We start from the raw sequence: 21,743 nt of genomic DNA on the forward strand, positions 1-21,743 counted from the left end.
AAGAGTTAAGATTTGTTTCTGCATAGTCTTTGAAGTCTTTGAAGCGAGTTGAATAAAGTCCCCCCAAAATTCATGTCTACTTAGAACCTCAGAATGTAACCTAACTAAGAAATAACTCTTTGCAAATTTATTAGTTAAGATGAGATCATATTGGATTAGGGTGGACCCTAAATGCAATGACTGGTATCCTGATAAGAAAGAGGTGAGGACATGCAGAGATATATACAGAAAAGAAGGGCATGTGACAGTGAAGGCAGAAATTGGAGTGATGAGTCTTCAAGCCAAAGAATGTCATGAATTCCAGGGAGCTACCAGAAGCTTGGAAAGGGCTAAGAAGGATTTTTCTTTAGATCATCAGAGGGAGCATAGCCCTGCTGACATCTATCTTTCAGACTTCTAGCCTTCAGAACTATAAATCAATAAATTTTTCTTTCAAGCCACCCAATTCATGTTACTTTGTTATGACAGCCCTAAGAAACTAATACAATCTACAAGAAATTATATACAACACAAATGTGGTGGACACATTCTAGAGTAGTTCCCTTGATTCCTGCTTCTTGGTGCTTATGCCCTTGTATTATCTTTTTCTCCTTCAGTTTAGGCAGGACCTGTAATTTGCTTCTAACCAATAGAATTCAGTAAATGGAATAGGATGTATATAATTATACAAATTACATGGAGGTTAGGGGCATCAACCCCCTGTGCAGTCAAAAATCCACATAAACTTTATTTTTTATTTTTTAAGTTTATTTATTTTGAGAGAGAAAGAAAGAGTGCAAGCATGAGTGGGGGAGGGGCAGAGAGAGAGGAAGAGAGAGAATCTCAAGCAGGCTCCACACTGTCAGCACAGAGCCCCATATGCGGCTTGAACTCAAGAACTGTGAGATCATGACCTGAGCCAAAATCAAGAGTTAGATGCTTAACAGACTGAGCCACTCAGGCACCCCCGCTCTGATTTGTGAATCATTTTATAAAGCCAATTTAATAAAGCCAATCCACATTTACTGGATTGAATCTTGTTATTTAACAAGAGTGATAATTCACTGTATTCCTGGGACTATGCTGAGCAATAATTCACTACCATGTTGTGGGACACCGAGGACAGGGTGTTTATCCTTTAAAATGTCTATTCCTTCTGTACGTATTTGTTCATCTCGAAAATAAAGACCAATTTTCAGATTTCTAAGAAAAAAAAGAAAAGAAAAAAATTAGACTGATTATACAATGTAATGAAATCAAATGTAAAATGATATAGCAATATAACAATCTGACATGCAAAAAAGATATCGTATAAGTTTAAGGAAGAAAATAGATATGAAGAAGAAAATAAAACAAGTGTAGTTAAATAAATAACAAAAAAAGAATTACAGCATTTTCTGGACATGAAGACCAGAATTTGCAGATTGAAAGAGCAAACTTTATCCAAGGGGGAAAAAAAACTGATACGAAATGAGTACTCCAAAAAGTATCCTGGTACCAAAAATATCCAAATTGTTAAATTTTAAGAATAAAGATAGAACTGTATGGCAATTCTGTGCAGAAAAGCAAGTGGCATTCAAGGTGGGAAAAAAAAAAAGTCAGGCTCTCTTTGGATTTCCCCATAGTAGTATTTGAATGCCAGAAACAGGAATGATGTGTATAAATTTCTGAGGGAGAGAAAGTGGCTGTAAAATTTATCCCTCAACTGGTTGTCCTTCAAGCATAAAGAGAAAGACACACATTCTCAAAAGTATAGAAACTCAGGAGATACGTTGCCCATAGGCCTTTTTGAAAAAAAGTAGGTCAATGAATTTAGTCAACTAAGTGGTGTACAGAATCATAGAACTCAAGAAAAAATAAATTGAGGTAAAAAGACTGATAATGAACATTGAATTCCTTTAAGTATAAAGCCACAATTTAGAAGTGTCAAGAATTTTGATTGCAGAATAAAAGGTAAATGTTATCAATCTTGACATTACATAATTAAAAATATGAGAAATGCAAATCTGGGATAGGGTCATGGAAAAAGATGTAAGTACATAAACCTCTCCTTCTTCCAAACAAAAAGGCCACAATTGTGTAAAGTCACATGTGGCTTCCAAAGTCATGACTCCAACTTCCTAACAGCTTTATTGACTGAAGAGTAAAGTTTTAAAACCTTATTATTAAGTTTTTAAAGAGACATTGACTTCAAGTTCACCAATTCCTCCAGCTTCACTTCAGTTTCTCCTTTCATTCAATTACATTTCAATTGAATAATTTATCAAAAACAATCCTTTAATCCCCATTTTGATTCTATTTGCATTATTGAATATAGAAAAGTGAAATAACCTAATCAAAGTTTAGTAATGGCTATTTTTAAGCTACAGGACTTGGGATAAATTTTGGCTATCTCCTTTGTACTTTTGTGAATTGCTTCTTTAGATTTTCAAAATGAGAAATGTATACATTTTTATAAAACTGATTTTTCTTGCAAATAAGTCTTGTTAATTACTAATAAAATTAAAAGCATAATGTATATACCTAACAAAATGAAAGAAAATATTCAATAAATTCATAATTATATAAATGTCTACATCCAAAATTCAACTATATGCTATTTATAAAAATATATGGAACAAAATGATTTAATAAGCCTATAGATTATTGTGCAAGAAAACTTCAGGAAAATGCAAGCAAAAAGAAAGCAAAATTGCTATAAGAAATGAATGCATTTCAGAAAAAAAACGCCACCTACATTAAACCAGTTTTACAAACAATAAAGGAGACGATTCACCAATGTCACTTCATGAAATACCATGTGTATTGTAATGTATTAACTAAAATCTGTTTGAATAAAATAAGTTATCAGAAATACAAATGAGAAAATTTAAAGTAGAGTAGGCCAAAAAATAAAATAATTTAAAATAAACAAAATGTAAATAAAATCAGTTTGTACCCTATAAACAAAGAATATGACTTTTCAGTGCCCAAGACTATCTATGAAATCTGATTATATATTGAGTGAAAAAAATACAATGATTTCTGAAAGAAGGCCATATTCCCTGACCAAAATGCAATAAAATCAGATAAATAAAAAGTGACAATAAGAACAACAACCAAAGCAAGACTATCCAATCCCTTGGAAATAATGTTTTGCTAAAGAATCATTGGTTAAAAAAAGAAATGAAACCTGAAATTATATACCAGTTAGATATTCACAACAACAATGCTGCGTATCAAAATATGGGTTGGACCCAAAGCCATTCTCAATGAAAAATGCAGTGTTCAGGTTTTTATTTAAATTCCAATGTATTTACTCTTTAAGAAGATAAGGAATATAGGCGGAAAAAAGGTAAACAGAAAGGTAGGAAGAAAAGGAAATCTAAGAACCAAGAAAAATAACAATTGACAGCTATAGAGAGAAATGGAACAAATAAATATAAATCAGGTATTAATGAATTAGAAAATGATAGAACTATCAGAAATACTTAGCTTTAGGGAACAGAAACTATTTAAATTACTTTCAATAGAAATGAATTTAGTACAGTGAATCTGACACAATTAGAAGGGCTGGAAAAATCAAGCTTTGGCTTAGGCCTTCAGGAATTGCTGGAAAAGATTTCTGAACTGCACTGCCAGTTTCAAACTTGTTATATTAAGAAGATGGAAATTTAAGAGGCTATAACTGGAATGGTTGAATTCAAGAACACAGTATCAAAGATTTTATACAAGAAACTGAAATCTTGGATCAGAATCTACCACTGTTGCAATTTCCTCTTGCTGCTCACATGGCAGCAGCTGGATTAGATACAGTCTATTTTGCATCCAGACCCTGTCTCAAATGGGCCTGGAAAATGCAGTTTTAGGTTTCCAGATGCTTCAGTACAAAAAATGACATTCAAAGCAGGCTGGAATGAATGCTTAGTACTAATTACCTACATCTACCATTATAACTAATATTTCCTGAGCAGTAATGCCAGGCATTGTTTTAAGCATTTTACATGTATTAACTGATTTAATCTGCATACTATCCCTACAGTTTTGGTACACTTATTAACCTCTAGTTTATAGGCAAAAAACATGCTTATAGAGATCAAGTAACTATGCCAAGTGTCCTGATAAAGGGTTGAGTCAGGATTCAAATACAGTCTCTGACTCTAGTACTTGCACCCCAAACTTTATATTCAATACATTCAATGCGGTTTTTTTTTTTCCTTTTTAAAATACCAATAAAAATTTAAAATTCCCATCAAAGTTGATGGAGAAAAGAGCAAAAAACAAATACACACTACTGGGAATTATGGGTTCTACAGCTGAGACAAAGGACATGACAAATTCTATCTGATGGTATTAAATTAATAAATCTTAATGAAATGGATATCTCTAAGAAAATATAGTAATCCAAAACGGAAGCAAAAATAAATTTGGAAATGTGAGTGTATCAATAGGCATGGTAAAAAATAGCCATCTCCCCTAAAGTATAAGACCCAGACAGTTTTGTAAGCAACAGCAAAAAAAAACCCCAGGAATTTTTAAACCATTTTCATACCAGTTTCTATACCATTGTGCTATTTATAAAATTTCTGAGCCACATTATCAAGTATAGTGAAAATGTCACATTGCTTTTCTATAGTTCAACTTAATCACATTAAAAATAACCACGTTATTTCAGAGCCTCTATTACAGCAGGCAAATAGTATTTTCATAGACATAATTTTCCCTATTGTTTTCTCCCTTTGTCTTGCTCTCCCTGGGACAGCATTTAATCAAAGCATTTATTCAAAGGGCTTAAGTATAGTCTCCTCGAGTGATGGTGTGAGCTCTCTGCAGCTCCTGGCTGGCCTCTGCCTGAGGGTTCAATTCCCAGTTATAGCCGCCTTTCCTGAGTGTCTTCTGCTGAGTCCTGGTTGACCTTATCTGGTTGATTTTATCTGGTTTCCAATCATGTGATTCCATTATTGTCTACTGCCCAAGTACCTCTCTTCTCTAGTAAGACTTCTCTAGTCTTCATAGGTTTCAAACCAGCAGGAATAAAAAACAGTTGGCTGCTCTATCATTCCTTCTTAGGACACAAAGTGGCTCTCCATGAGTCTGTCTCACTCCAGACTCTTAGATGTTGAGCAGAGATTTTATCTGGCTATTCCATACTGTGTAAGGTTGAGGGACACTTCTGGGTTTGGTTTCCTATAGGTGCAACCAGACCTGAAACTGAGCACAGGTCTTTTCTAGTTTCAGATCCCCAGTATTTCCTGAGAGATCCCCACCCTCCCCTCTTTCCTTTAGGAGCTAATGGGTCAGAGTGGGGACCCACATGGAAAGGCGAGGGGAGCACTTGGCTTTTTCTTGGAGATTATACCCAGTGTCCATGCCTTGCTTCCTCTCCATCTCTATAGAGGATGGAGAGAAGACAGGAGAGACCATCCTGATAGAAACTAAATTATTTAGAAACTTGGAGTCAGGAATGTGGCAGTCAGGAGACTCACTGTGGTTATTTACATGTCCCGTCAAAATATTTCTTTCTTAAACCTAGGCTGAACCTTTGATGTTCAAAACTAAGAACCTGATGCTTTTGTTTCTCTGCTTTCACTATGATAGGAAATTTAAAAAGTAAAAGAGCTTGCTGAACTCTAAGTTGATTGTAAGTTCAGTGTACACTTTCCTCAAAAAGTTACCACCCAGTAACTTAACTTGCAGTTTAAGTACCCAGTCTCCTCTCTCTCTCGACTCTCTCTCTCTAGGCATGGTTGCAAAAAATGCTCAACCTCTCTGTCATGTACTGTACCTTTATTTCTTATACCCAATCCCTGGATCCTTATCTATTATCCTCATCAAGGCATACTCAGTCTAAAATGGAGATAAGCCTGTTGCTAACAGTTATAAAGTAAAATAAAGTATATTAAGCTTTCACAAAATGAACTTGAAACTGGGGAAAGATAATTGTGCTTCACTGAAAGATTTTTGTAGTTGTTGTTTTCTCAGGTAAACATGAGGTTTATTCCCTGGGGCTCACAGATTTATAGTTCTTTGTGTATATGATAGGCTTAGTGGGAGCTCCCACAACAGCTCCAGATGCAGAATTACTTACTTGGTTCAGATGCAAACACATAGCAACTCTACCGCTAGCCCAAGATTCCTTACCTGTTTTCAGAATTGGTTGGCCACTGTCCTCCCCTTCCACCTCTCCCATCCCCCTGCCAGCTGGTCCTATATTCTTCCCTCTCATTCTGATATCAGAAGTCTCTGCTCTGACTGCATTAACCCCTGGCACAGATCTCACTGTCTAGCTCTTGACTCTCAACAGAGCTCGCCTTCTCCATGCCCACTCCACTTTGTCTCAGCTTCCTTTATCGCTTCTATGAGGGCACTGAAAAAACATTTGCTCCTACTCTGCCTCTGCTTCACCTCTCTTATCTTTTCGCAATCTCCTCTTTTGTTATCATTCCCAACATATTGCACTTACTCTCTAAATATTTGTTGATTGATTGGTTGGTTCTGCATAATACAAAAGGGTTACTGACTCTATTTAAAAAATAATGAGAATTGTGACTTCCCACAAGCATGAGTAGGGAATAGATAAACTCCTGTATGACAAGTTGGGAAAATAAACACTTTATCTTAGTAGATTGTTTCCACTCAGATGCGAATGAAACAAGTGATGAATCACCACCATCAACTAAATTAGAAACACTGCTTAGGTTGATAATAATCATTATATTTACTACCAATTTTTGTTGTTTTTTAAAATTACTATCTTGGTCAAAGGGAGTATGGAAAATGCCCATCAGATCAATAATGTGTTCTTTTAACCTGAGCCAGCCTCCTGACAGTGGTTGCAGACACATTAAATGCTGGTTAGTGTGGGACTCCATCAGGGGATAAGGGATCAACATCAGCATAAACATCAGCACTTCTATTAGAGCCACACTATCTTGTATCCCACTTCTGTTCCATTAACAGTCCATGGGTTCCACAATGTTTGATATGTAAAGATCTGGATTTGGTATTCATTCTAACTCATTTGATATTTCTTTTTTTAAAATGCTTATTTATTCTGGAGAGAGAGAGAGAGAGAATGCACATGTGTGCACATATGCAAGTGGAGAAGGGGCAGAGAGAGAGAGAGGGAGACAGAATCCAAAGCAGGCTCCAGGCTCCAAGCTATCAGCACAGAGCCTGACATGGGGCTCAAACTCATGAACTGAGAAATCATGACCTGAGCTGAAGTTGATGCTTAACTGCTTAACCAACTGAGCCACCCAGGCATCCCTTTATTTGATTTTTCTTAGTGATGGTAGACTAGTTTCACTCATTCCCTTCTGAACTGTATTCCCAATACTTACCGTGGTTTCATGGTTTCAAAAGACTGAGTCATTCCTCTCAAAATTTAGAAATATAATAATATAGATTGAGTAGCTGTGGCATGTGAGCATCGTTCCTTTTGTTTATGCCTCTATTATAGGATTATTACATTAATCGTTTTTCTGTCTTTTTAATTTACCGGATTAAAATGTCAGGGGACCATGGCTTGTTCACTTCTATTTATATAGAGTCTGGAACATTGGTGATGCTTATTATATATCTAATTAATAAATAAATGAGTGGCTATGAATGAAAGAGTTGGGAACAGAGAAGAAGAAAAGGCATTTCTATTGGTTATGATGTGACAAAACAGAAAGAGGCAGAAAAAAGCAAAGGATATCTAGGATAAATAAAGGATAAAGACATTTCCCTACCTTGGTTGAACGTTGTAATATGTGTGCTGGGAATGGCTGAACGTGATCAAATCTGAATCCTAGAACGAATGCCACATTTAGGAGCGTGGGTCTTCATTTTATAGAGAGTAAGAAGATTGAACTATTTATAACAGAAAAACATCATGGGGGAACAATGTTTTAGGAGGAAGATTAATCTATCTGCAGAATTCAGGAAGGACTAAATTCGAGAAGGATTGGAGGTTGGAAGATGAGGCCTCAGTATAAAGGAAAGTAAGGCCTAAGTTAGAATGTTAGGACCAGAGTAGCAAGGTAGGGATGATGGAATAAATGTTTCAAAGGAAGAGTCATCAAAATTTTTGTTATGTTTGTGTTTGGAGAGCAAAGAACTATATGAAAGATGACTTTCAACTTCAGAGTCAGGGTAACCAAAACACTGTTAGTTCCAATGCCAATAAAATAGGAACCTGGTGCCATGTTGGGATGGGGAAGGCATTGGAAATACATATTAGATATTTTACTTTTAAGGGGACTGAGAAATACATGTATATAAATATCTTACACATAGTTTAAGATGAGGGACTAAAATTCCGTGGAGAAAATTGGACCAAAAATAAACATTTGTAGTAATCTATAAAAAAGTGATAGCTGATTTTTAGAGAATGGAAAAAATCTCCAAGAGAGATGATAAGAGACCAGTAGTAATAAAAATTAAACTTTGGGATTATCTATATTAAATATGGTCATTTGTGGACAATGTATATGGAAAAATAAGATTATCAAAATTGTTGTTTACAATTATTTCTCACATTACCAGACAACTTAATTTGATTGTAATCTCTTTAAATAAATGCCTTAAAGTAACTTAAGCTGAATTCAAGGAACTAAGGATGACTAAAGGAACTCCATCCACTCTCACAGTTTTAAAAGTGGGATATATTTAAAATCACAGAATTAATTAATTAATTAATTAATATTTTATTTATTTATTTTATATTTATTTAGGATTATATGTGAATTTACTTATCATTTTGTTCTACTCCTATACATATTTTATATGAATAAAACAATAAATTTCTTTAAGAACTTTATTGTTTGTCATTTTTTGGCATTCCATGATATTACAATATCAGAGTACACCCACCCTTCCTGCCCTCCCTAGTTTGTTGTGATAATAGGACATCTTTTTTTTTTTTTTAATGTTTTATTTATTTCTAGGAGAGAGAGAGAGAGACAGCGTGAGCAGGGGAGGGCCAGAGAGAGAGGGAGTCACAGACTGAAACAGGCTCCAGGCTCTGAGCTGGCAGTCAGCACAGAGCCCGACACGGGGCTCGAACCCACGAACCGCAGGATCATGACCTAAGCGAAAGTCGGACGCTTAACCGACTAAGCCACCCACGCGCCCCGATAATAGGACATCTTAATGTCAAATTTCTAAAAAGTCTTAGAAGCAGTTAAGCTTTTATCCAAATAACATTATGCAGATTGTCTTACATAAATCTTTTATTCATCTTATGTCTCAATACCCTGCAGGCTTATAACACCCATGAAATGTTATTAGGATTAACCAATAGTTATACAGTGTTTTATAATGTACTTTGTACATAAGACTCAATTTGATGTTCGTAGTAAATCTGTCAGCATGGCATTATTATTATAATTACCATCTTACAGATTAAAGAAATGAAGCTCAGAGAAGTTAAGTAACTTTCATAAGGTTTTTTTTTCTATTTTCTTTTTACTCCAAGGGTTCATGAGCTCCCCAGTGGTCTCTAAACAATGGAATCAAGGAGTGCACAAAAAATCCACTAGATGTGAGAAATAATGATCATTTCTATATTTTAAATCTAAAAATAAGATACAAGTTAAATTTTGCTGACATTATTAAATAGACTGATCTGTGCATGCAAAATAGTTGGTAGGTCAGATGGCCATGCTCTCTGACACTCCAAAGGTTTCCGGAGAGAGGTGGGGGAGCTCCATATGCAAGTGACTTCACAGGGGCTCCTCTCTGGTTTGCTCTCAGTGTATCATGTCACAGAGCTGCTTGCATGTGCCCAGGTGAGAGGATTTATAGAGTAGATGACTCATTTTTAACTAAACTCATTCCCACAAAAGGTACAAATGATATACAGAGATTCTTGTAAAAAATGAACATTGGAATAAATATTAACAATGCTTAAGCAAATGAATTACAAAATGGCAGAACTGCCACTTTCTTTACTCATAATATAAGACCTTTATCAGTCATATTATAAGATAAAATAATAATCTGAAGAGCAGTTGCCAAAAAAAATATTTTTGACAATCAAGGATACTATTTGGAATACAGATTTACATTCATTGTCATTATTCATGGATATCACATGAAATATATATTTTCCCTTGAGATGTTGGTTAGTGACTAGTAAGCCACTTTAACACTAAGTACCTAACATGAAAACCAATCTTATGTTTGAAATCAAAATCAAACTCAATCCAGCATTTTACAAAATTTTGCTAAAAACTAATGAAACTTTTGAGAGCTTTCTTTAAAATTCCTTATTCAGTTGCAAAGGCAGCAAGACACACTTGCTCCAAGTTTCCCTGTTTGAGGGATAATCTAGACGTTGGCTTCCATCAAAGTTTGATTTCTCCCTCTACCCCACTCCATTTTCTTTTTCTTTCCATTATAGACCTTGGTCCCTGAAAAACATCTTGTCCCCAAACTCAGAAATATCTGCTTTCTGAGAACCTAACCTGTAACATGTATCACTTAGTAAAACCCTCTATGCACACCTAAAAATTTGGAAACAAATTTTCTTAACTGGTTTAAAATTTTTTTTAACCAATCTTTAAAATGGCTTTGAAAATATTTACAAAAAATATAAAATATAACTTTTGATGAGCTTATAGGATTTTAGTGATCAAAATCAGGGAAGATCAAAATTTACTCTTCAAATTTCAACAAAATCTTTACTTATTTAGTAGATTGAAGTGAATTCTTTTAATAACCAGAATTAATGTGAACTTTCTGGATTAAGGTTTATATATTTTTATGTGGTGTATTTTTCAGCCAAAAACCTATTAATTCCAATTATCAGAATAAAATGAACATTGTCAAATTGGTGTATTACAAAGAATTAAAACAATGTCTTAAGGAATAATAAAATATTCACATTATTCTCTCTAAAAACATCGATCTCAGTGAAACAATTATTACTTGAGAGCAAGAAGGTTTTACATGCTCAATAAATAAAAATTATGTTTTATCTTTTCAATATATTTTGTTTATATGTATATATAACTCATAAATATGTTGGGGTACTTAAAATTTTTTCACTGATATGGATGCAACATTAAAAGTTTTGGTCATAATTTCAGCATGCCATGCACTGTCTTTGGTATTCAAAGAAAAGAGACCTGTGACAAAGACCTAGATAAGCAAAGGAAACATGAGAGGAGAACAGAGAGAAGTTTATATTTAGGCAACCGGGACACATTCCCTTATCCTGGAAAATCATAAATTAATATCACAGAAAGCTATACTCTCAGAAGGTTTTATTTGTCTACCAATAATGTATTTCCACATCCTGGAACTCAGCCAATATTCTAGATTAAGAGTGTGATAGTTGGGGCTCAGTCGGCTAAGCCTCAGACTTTGGCTCAGGTCCTGATCTCATGGTTAGTGGGTTTGTGGGTTTGAGCCCTGCATCGGGCTCTGCTCTGCACTGACAGTGCAAAGCCTGCTTGGGATTCTCTCTCTCTCTCTCTCTTCCTCTCCCCTACTCTCAAAATAAATAAATTAATAAAAAAAAAAAAAAGAGGGTGATAGGTAATTTTACATGTCAACTTGACTGGTCCACAGGATGCCAAGATGTTTGGTCAAACATTATCTGGGTGTGTTTATAAGGGTATTTCTGACTGAGGTTAACATTTGCATCAGTAGACTGAGAAGCCAATTGCCCTCCCTAATGTGGGTGGACTTTATCCAATCCATTGACGACCTGATAGAACAAAAAGGTTGAGTAACTAGGAATTTTGACTTTTTGAGCTGCAACACTGGTCTTCTCTCAGACTAAGACATACACCATCAGCTTTCCTGGGTTATAGCTTGCTGACTACAGATCTTGGAACTTCTTAGCCTCCCTAATTACATAATCAAATTCCTTATAATTGTCTGTCTGTCTATAACTGAAGTGCAAGGGTTCAAGAGCACCTGACTACAGGGATCCCAAACAGACCAGAATCTTCCACTTGCCACTAACAAAATCCAAAAGCAGAGAGACGAGTATGGTGAAACAAGAAAGGAATTTATTTCAGTGAAGCCAATACTGGGAAGACAACAGACTAGCCTCTCAAAGACCATCTACAAAGTGCTGAAAATACAGGTTTATATAAGGAAAATGTGGGACAAAGGTTGGTGGGTATGTGCAGGTGGGAAGTAAAGGTCAGGTGGATCATTGTCTTGGAGTCTGTCACCTGGGGCTTACTGGCTCAGGGCAGTCCTTATTGCTGAAGGGGATAGTTTTAGTTCCCATCAGGCAATGGCTTGCCTGCAGAATCTTTGGCCTGAGCCAAGAGATAAGCTGGAAAGATGGATTTAATCAATTAGAAAGTGCAGATTGAGGTCAAAATAGAGGTGATTGAAGTTCGTTTTATGTCTATCTATCTATCTATCTATCTCTCTATCTATCTATCTAGAGATACCTATATATAGATATTATATATGTATACTTATACAATTATATATAGATATACCTGTCTATATAATTAGATAGGTAATTCTCTTGCCTTCCTTTCATTACCCTCTTCACAAAACACTTTAACCTCTACCTGATAAGCATAGGGAGGTGGAGGGAATGTTACCAAGTGATGCTGAACTCTTTGGCCTTTGTCCGGAGAGTCTCTAATTCTACATTGTTGGAAGTTTTTGGCATTAAGAAACTTCTAACATCCACCCTATTTTGTGAATAACTGAACTATAGTAAGCATTTTATGACTCATATCAAACTTTAAAAAAACAAGTTTAGGTATCAGGTTAGGAAAAAAGACTATATACTTTTTCTAGTTACCTCAAGACAGAGAGTTAAATAATGAACCACACTTCCATTGTCAGATTAAACAATTATCAACATCTGCCATCCTTGTTTTATCTACTAGTTTATTCATTCTTTTCCTCTTATTTTTTCTGTATTCTGTTTAAGATAAATTCCTGACACTATAAATACTTTTATATGTACAGTAAAAAATAAAAATTTCTTTCTTTCTGACACACACTGCCAAAATCATTTTAAACTCAATTAACGTATGTTCATAATATCATTTAATATACAGATCATATTTCAATTTCTCTAATTGCATCCAAACTCCCTTTTCATGTTATGTTTATCTGATTCGAGATGCACACAGGATTCACACTTGATATATTATTTGCTCTACTTCAACCTAAAAGAGTCTCACCTTTTTTTTTTTCAACTTGCCATTGATTTATTGGAGAAACTGGGTCACTTGTCTTGGGTCTTGAGAAATGATCCATTTGTCTAATTGTTTCCCTGTGGTATTGTTTAACTTGTCTTCTAGCTCCTATATTTCTTAAGCTAGAATTTGGTTTGAAAGTTCTAATTAGATTCAGATTCTTTTCTTTTTTTTTTTTTTTTTGCAAGGCTATTTGTGCTGTATGCTCCATATTACATCATACCTGAAGGTAGATGATATATGGCTGTCCAATTTTATTGATACTTAAGTTTGATTACTAGTTTTTGGTGGTGGTAAATCGACCATCCCATTGTTAAGGTTTCCTAGCAATTTTTTTCCTGATGGATTTTTTTCATTCAATTAATTCATTTATAGTTATTTTCTGAAAATTTTCTCTAAGTAACTTTCTTTTATCAATAAGGACTATTTTAAATAGGTTACACAGAACTCATATGAAACCTTATTTCTTTCTCAATAATTGCCATTTTCAAAGTAACAAGTCAGTGCTCTAAATTACCTCCAATTATTTCTGATGGGTTCTTGTTAATTTTGTTTTTGGCTATCTCTCTATTGGAATATCATTATCGCTTATGCATTTTTATAAAATTATTTTCAATGAATTTAAATTACTATTTTTATGCTCAAATTATTCCATTGTTGGCCAAGCTGGCTCTTTTGTCCTTTTGACAAAACCCTATTCTATTTTGATGGCTGCTTTGTTTTTTGTCACTACAAGATATCTAAGGCTATACATTTCCTGACCTGGACTGGAATCCAGCCACTTTTATAAGGAGCCCAGTTTCTTTTATTGATGAATGATAGTCAGAGTTCATAATCTGTCCCTAGATTTGGTCATTGCTTAGATATTTTCAGTAGACAGAGTTAAATTCTTATTGAAAATTTAATCTCATTACAGAAAATTTTAAACATACCTATAAATAGAGAGAATAGCATAATAAATCCCTCCTACGCCATCTGTCAGTTTCTTTTTTTCAATGTTTTATTTATTTTTGAGAGAGAGAGAGAGAGAGACAGCATGAGCAGGGGAGGGTCAGAGAGAGAGGGGAGATACAGAATCTGAAGACAGGCTCCAGGCTCTAAGATAGCTGTCAGCACAGAGCATGAACCGTGAGATCATGACCTGAGCCAAAGTCGGTTGCTTAACCAACTGAGCCACCCAGTCACCCTTCCATCTTCCAGTTTCAACAGATACCTGTGTTTTGCTCATTTTATTTTATCTAGTTACCAGCTTTCTATAAAAAGCTCTTGAAAATCTAGGATTAGAGGGGCACCTTGGTGGCTCAGTCTGTTAAGCTTCCGACTTTGGCTCAGGTCATGATCTCGTGGTTTGTGAGTTCAAGCTCCGCATCAAGCTCTGTGCTGACAGCTCAGATCATGGAGCCTGCTTCAGATTCTGTCTCATTCTGTCTCTGCCCCTCCCCTACTTGTGCTCTGTCTCTCTCTGTCTCTTAAAAATAAATAAACGTAAACAAAAATTTTTGAAAATCTAGGATAGAAATATGGACAAGGGACAGAAAGTAACACTCCATAAATGAGAGACCACAAATGGTCAGAAAACTTGGAAAGATATTTGAATTTCACAATAATTCATTTTCAAATGATAAGAAGTAAAGATTTAAAAACATGATTGCCCATTGTGTTATAGGTCATAGAAAAACAGAATATTCATACAATGCTAAAGGGAATACAAATTGGTGTAAGCTTTCTGTACAGCAATTTAACAAATCATAGAAGAAACCTTAAAAGTGTTCTCTATTCTGTAATAAAGAGACCGTACAATGTAATGATTTAATTAAGAAAGAGGTTTACCTCTTTTTGCTCCATGGAGTCATTCAAGGGCATGGGTCAGCAGGAAGACTGCTACATTAGAAGGCATTGTTGTCATGTGCATGGTAAGTGCTGTATCACCACTACATCCAACTTCCTGGTGGCAGAAAGGGGGCAAGACATGGAAGAGGCATGTCCAATATTGTCAAGACCAAGCCTGACACATGTCACTTCCACTCATATTCTACTGGTGAAAATGTAGCTTTATGGTGAAAATGTAGTTATATACTAATCGGCAGGAAAAGCTGGAGAATGTAGATTTATTGGGCAGCCATGTAAAAGACGGGGGAGAAAACAGGTTTTTATGAACACCTAGTAATCTCTGCCATACTTTAGACCCAGTAATTTCATTCTAAAAATTTAACTTTAAAAATTATGACTGTTCCTGCAAGTATCACAGCTTTGTGTGTAAATGTAGAAATTGGAATCAACACAAATGTCTAAAACAGTAGATCCTTAAAATAGATAATTATGCATTATTATGAAGGAATACTCTAGCCCTTAAAAATGATGTACTGAATATTTAATGACAACAAAAGAAGTTCAATTCCATAGTAGAAATGTTTGAAACTCAAAGCAAATTAAAGACCTAAATGTAAGACTTGAAACCATAAAACTCCTAAAAGGATACATAGGCAGTAATCTCTTGGACATAGCCCTTAACAACACATTAATGGATATGTCTCCTCCGGTGAGGGTACCAAACACAAAAATAAAATATTGGAATTACAGCACAATAAAAATCTGTATTTTCTGAACAAAACAATAAGGCAACCCCACTGAATGACAGAAGGTATTACAAATGATATATCTGATAAGGCGTTACTATCCAAAATATATAGTGAACTTACACAACTCAACAACAAAACAAAACAAAACAACCAAATAATTTCATTATAAAATGGGCAGAGGATCTGAATATATCTTTTTCCAAAGGCGGCACACAGATGGCCAACAGACACATGAAAGATGTTCAACATCACTAATCATCAGGGAAATGCAAATTAAAACCACAGTGAGATATCACCTCATACCAGTCAGAATGAGTACTATCCAAAGGACAAAACATAACATATTTTGGCCAGGATATGAAGAAAGGGAACCCTCATGCATTGTTGCTGGAAAGATTAATTGGTGTAGCCACTGTAGAAAACAGCATGGAGATTCCTCAAAAAAATAAAAACCAAACTACTGTATGTTCTAGCATTTCCACTACTGAATATTTACCCAAAGAAAGTAAAAAACACAAACTTGAAAAGATATATACACTCTTATGTTTATTTAGCATTATTTATAATAGCCAAGATATGGAAGCAATCCAAGTGTTCATCAATACATGAATCGATAAAGAAGATGTTACACACACACACACACACACACACAGGAATATTATTCAGCCATAAAAATGAGATCTTGCCATTTGTGACAACATGAATGGACCTAGAAGGTGCTATGCTAAGTGAAATAAGTCAGAGCAAGACAAATGCCATATGATTTTACTTATATGTGACTCTAAAAAGAAAACAAATGAACAAACAAACAAAAATGCACTCAAACACAGAGAAAAAGCTGGCCGTTGTCAAAGAAGAGGTGGGTAGGGGAATGGGCAAAATAGAGAAAGAGGGTTAAGAGGTATAAACTTCCAGTTGTAAAATAAATAAGACACAGTGATGACAAGTATAGCAGGGGGAATATAGTCAATAATACTGTAATAACATTGTGTTGTGACAGATGGTCACTATACTTACTATGGTGAGCACTGAGTGATGTGTAGAATTGTCAAAGTACTTTGTACACCTGAAGCTAACGTAATACTGTATGTCAATTATACTTCAATAATTAAAAAGAAGAGAGAAGTGTTAGAGGTACTCATTCAGCTCACAATTATTATATAATTAAATTTTAGTCTCTAAGAGGTAGGCTTAGGTAACCATTTTCATACCAAGTGATACTACTGTAGTAATCACTGGTATTTATTTACTTATTTATTTAATATTTTTTTATTTATTTCTAGGAGAGAAAGAGAGAGAGACAGCGTGAGCAGAGGAGGGCCAGAAAGAGAGGGAGTCACAGACTGAAACAGGCTCCAGGCTCTGAGCTGGCAGTCAGCACACAGCCCTACGCGGGGCTCGAACCCACGAACCGCGAGATCATGACCTAAGCGAAAGTCGGACGCTTAACCGACTAAGCCACCCAGGCGCCCCAATCACTGGTATTTATATGAGAAATAATCTCAAATATGTTTTCTCTCAATATTTTGATCAAAGATGCACAGAGCATAGTCATATTGTTTGGGCAGTGATGTTATAAGATGACATACGGTCTCAGCTGAATGTGTATTTTCATGTTCTGTCCATAAATTCTACTTTTGTTCTAAGATTCTTTGAATATTTTGTTTCTTGCAGTCCAATGATCTAAAAAATATTATATATTTTTACCTAAAAAAGAAAACAAGCAGGTGACATGTACAGTATGATTCCTCTTTTTAAAAAGACAAGTGATAGAAAGAAGTTTATACTGCTAACAATAAGAATATCTCTGGGTGGTAGTATTACAGTTGATTTTTCTTTTCTTCTATTAATCTATATTTTCTGAACTTTTACAACAAACATGTTTTACTTTTATCTTTAAAAAATATGAGTAGCTTTTTCTAAAATTTGACAGAAAATTCTAAAAGTCGGTATTTGGTAACTTCACTATCCTTTGGCACATCAGTCTGTCCCTGCTTCTGGGTTATCTCTCCCATAAGAAGCTCAGACAGAACTTACCAATATAGGGCAGATGAAAAATGGGGGTCCCTGGGTGGCTTAGTTGGTTAAATGTCTGACTTCTGCTCAGGGTCATGATTTCATAGTCTGTGGGTTCCAGCCTCACGTTGGACTCTGCTGACACCTCAGAGCCTGGAGCCTGCTTCGGATTCTGTGTCTCCTTCTCTCTTGGTTGACCCTACCCTGCTCACGCTCTCTCTCTCTCTCTCTCTCTTTCTCTCAAAAATAATTTAAAAATTTGGGGCACCTGGGTGGCTCAGTCGGTTAAGTGTCTGACTTCGGCTCAGGTCATGATCTCATGGTTCGTGGGTTCACAGCCCCATGTCGGGCCCTGTGCTGCCAGCTCAGAGCCTGGAACCTGTTTCGGATTCTGTGTCTCCCTCTCTCTCTGACCCTCCCCTGTTCACGCTGTGTCTCTCTCTCTCTCTCAGAAATAAATAAAACATTAAAAAAATAATAATTAAAAAATTAAAAAATAAGAAAAACTACCATATGGGACATTATAAGCTTTGTATTTTATGGACTTATTAAAAACATTAATATATTGAGGATTTGCAAATTTCATGAAAAGAAATTTTTTAACATTTATTCATTTTTAAGAAACAGAGACAGAGTACAAGCAGAGGAGGAACAGAGAGAGGGAGACACAGAATCTGAAGTAGGCTTTAGGCTCTGTGCTGACTGCTCATTGTGGAGCCAAACTTATGGAGCACAAGAGCGTGACCTGAGCCGAAGTTGGACACTTAACCGACTCTGCCACCCAGGTGCCCCAAGTTTTTGTAAATTTTAAACTAATCTGCTTTTATAATGCTTAATGTAAGATAAAGGAATAAGGAGAATTGCAGGGAGATGTGATAGGTATTGAAATTAGATATCAGTGTAGCATTTGTACCTATTCAACACACAGAGGGAAAAATTCTTAAACAATGAGACATAATGAGAATGCTTCAAACCTGAATAGCATATGCACAAAACACAGACATTGTTTTGCATAATCTGTATGAACCCTCTAACAAAGACAACAATGATAATTTGAGTCTCTCAACTGAGGTGGCATGCAAAGAAACAGCAAGACAAAAAACCACAATTAGACTGATTAGGATTAAGTTACAGAAAAACCATTTTAAAAATAGCCATAACACTTCACAATTTCAGTGGCAATTCTGCCTCTGATGCAATATAAATCATGTATTAGATTTTCAGCCTCCACCATAAATTCTTTATCAGCACTGCAAATTTAGACTATATAAAAATATCAGCACCATTATCCCAGTTAGCGGCATAACAGCTCTCACAGCTGTGATGTTCTATAAGAGCAGATTGAGAGAATCACCAGAACAAATTAACAATGCAGCTTAATAGAAGACTTTATGAGGGTATAAAATGTATTTCTTAGGGAATAATGATTTGTTTGCAGACTTTCAATTACAGATAGCCCACCTCATCTAAAGTCATCTTCCCTTCCTATTTCCTTTTGGCAATTTCCTTTTCCTTGTTTCCGTCATTTAGGTTTAACACACTAGCATTATCTCTGATTCGTTTCAGTATTATTGTCTACAATAGCAGGCACTGCATAGAGAATGGAAGGGATATAAAGATAATGTATCCCCTCTGCCCTCAAGGGGTTTGTGACATAGATACAAAAAAATTTACAAAAATGTAACTAAGACTTTTAGAAATAATTTGGCTAGAGCATTTAGAAATAATTCATCAACATTCTATAGTTTTTTAGATTTGAAATTTTAGTGTAACTATTGACAATTTATTCTTGTCATGATATAAAGTAATATTCTCTTTAATCTCTTGAAAAAAGTCACAAATCATTTATTGTATTTTAAGACAAAGTGTGTGACAGTTTAATAAAAAGTTAAAAGTGTATCAGCTTTTTTAATTAAATCAAAGCTGTAATTCAAAGGAGCTTTGGAAAACATGAACTTTTGTCTGATTAGTCACTTTAATTGAGCATCTACAAACACTCATTGTGCTTTAATACTCAAAATGGGCAGCTGTAGAAGTCTGGAGATTACTCCTCAGTACCTATGTCAGATTATTCCTCAAATTTCATAAACCTATGAATGCCAAAGGACAAGACTCACGATAACCTGACAGCAGACAGGCTGGAGGTCATGCTGCCCTGAAATGCTATCTCTCCGTGGATGTACCGGGCTCTGTGGTGTGGGGGTGGTAACGTGGAGGACGTCACCGCCCCTTGACCCAGAAGCTACACCTGGGTAATCAATCAGAGCCTCCTCACTCCCTCCCTTGTCTTTGTAATGTACATTTCTCCCCCGTTCCAGCACCAGGAGCCACTTCAAGAATAGAGTGAAATGAGATAGGAATGCGTTACTGAGAATCTCTGGAGGATACACATGACTGAACCCTAGTAAGGCCTTTATAAACCCTTGTTTCTGGGAGGCTGGTGTGGAGGTCTCACCTGGCTGGCCCCATAAGACAGACAAACCTCGTGTATAAATAAGTTCCCTTGCTAACGAAACCCGCCATCTACCGACCTGAACGATCAGTCTCTTTCCTGGGTCTCTCCTGGCCCTCCCGCACCAGCGCCAGTTAGAATTTCATCTAAGGGACTTCTAAGGTTTTCAAACCAACGTGTGGTAAGACAGTTTTGGATTGTTTCATTGTTTTTTTTTTTTTTTTTTACAAATAGTTTATTGTCAAATTAGTTTCCACATAATGGATTGTTTCATTTTTTTAAACTGAAGTGTTCAGACAGATATCCTAAATCAGTATCAAATTGGAAGGCGGGAGTTTGGACTTTAATTACATTTGCTCTCATTTCTACACAAAAGTGATGAAGCCTTTTAAGACCCATATTCTCCTCCTTCTTCCCACAGCTTTCTTACCTCAGTCCCTTCATCAAGTACTCCCCTTCTTTGTGTTCTGACCCTTCCCTGAGGAGACTCCCAACTCTCTCCACGTGACAGAAGAATATTGAGGAAATCCCAGCCCCCAGAGCATTTTATACCTCCCATCAGCTTTCCTGTGGCAGGTTTCGGCTGGGAGGGCTTCAGCTGCCCTCCAGTCTCTGGGTCTGAGGGGATAGGAGGAATCCAGTCTCCTGGTGCAGCACTGAGCTGGTGGGTGCTCTGACTTTGCTTTGGGGTCTCCATCAGCAGTGGCGAAGCTGTTTACTTCCTGAGTTTGCCTATGCACAAACATGCCTCACGTATTTTAATTTTTCTTCTGAAAACCAGTCTATTTTGATTCTTCCTATTAATAGGACTCCAGCACTAAGCTTTAGGACATAGTAGTGTCAAAGTCATTAAACAAGGAGGCCCTTAGACCAAAATGGTGTGAATACCTTGGCAGCCTGTGTAAACAAAGCAAAACCTAAGCCAGAGTCAGTGCCTATTCACATCTCAGGGACAAGAAAGTAAAACCCAAGGACAACCAATCACGAACAGCCAACTAGATTTTCCCAAACAGGCAACTGGTTAAGCTCAGCCAATCAAATCATTTCCTTGCTTTGCTTCTCTGCCTCTGCTCTATAAAGGCCTCTCCCCAAGCACTTATTGGTGGAGTAACCCTGACCACTTTGCTGCTGAATGCTCAATTTGAATAGAGGTATGTTCAAATACACAATTCAAAATTGTAATGTACCTCAGTTTATCTCTTAACATTAATGTTATTATTATTAATAGTGTGCTATTTAAATTTTTTTTTGTTAATGTTTATTCATTTTTGAGAGGCAGAGAGACAGAGCATGAGCAGGGAGGGGCAGAGAGAGAGGGAGACACAGAATCCGAAGCAGGCTCCAGGCTCTGAGCTGTCAACACAGAGCCCTATGTGAGGCTCAAACGTACAAACTGTGAGATAACCTGAGCCACAGTCAGATGCCCAATTGACTGAGCCACCAGGTGTCCCAATAGTGGGCTATTATTATTGTGTGGAGGAAAGAAGCCCCTGGAAGGGAAAGGTGACGTATTATTTGCATAGGTATTTTATAATGCTGGCTTGTTCAGAAATAATACCAAGGTTT

The sequence above is a fragment of the Hyaena hyaena genome, unplaced genomic scaffold (assembly GCF_003009895.1).
Source record: "Hyaena hyaena isolate Hyena2069 unplaced genomic scaffold, ASM300989v1 scaffold_664, whole genome shotgun sequence".
NCBI lineage: Eukaryota > Metazoa > Chordata > Mammalia > Carnivora > Hyaenidae > Hyaena > Hyaena hyaena.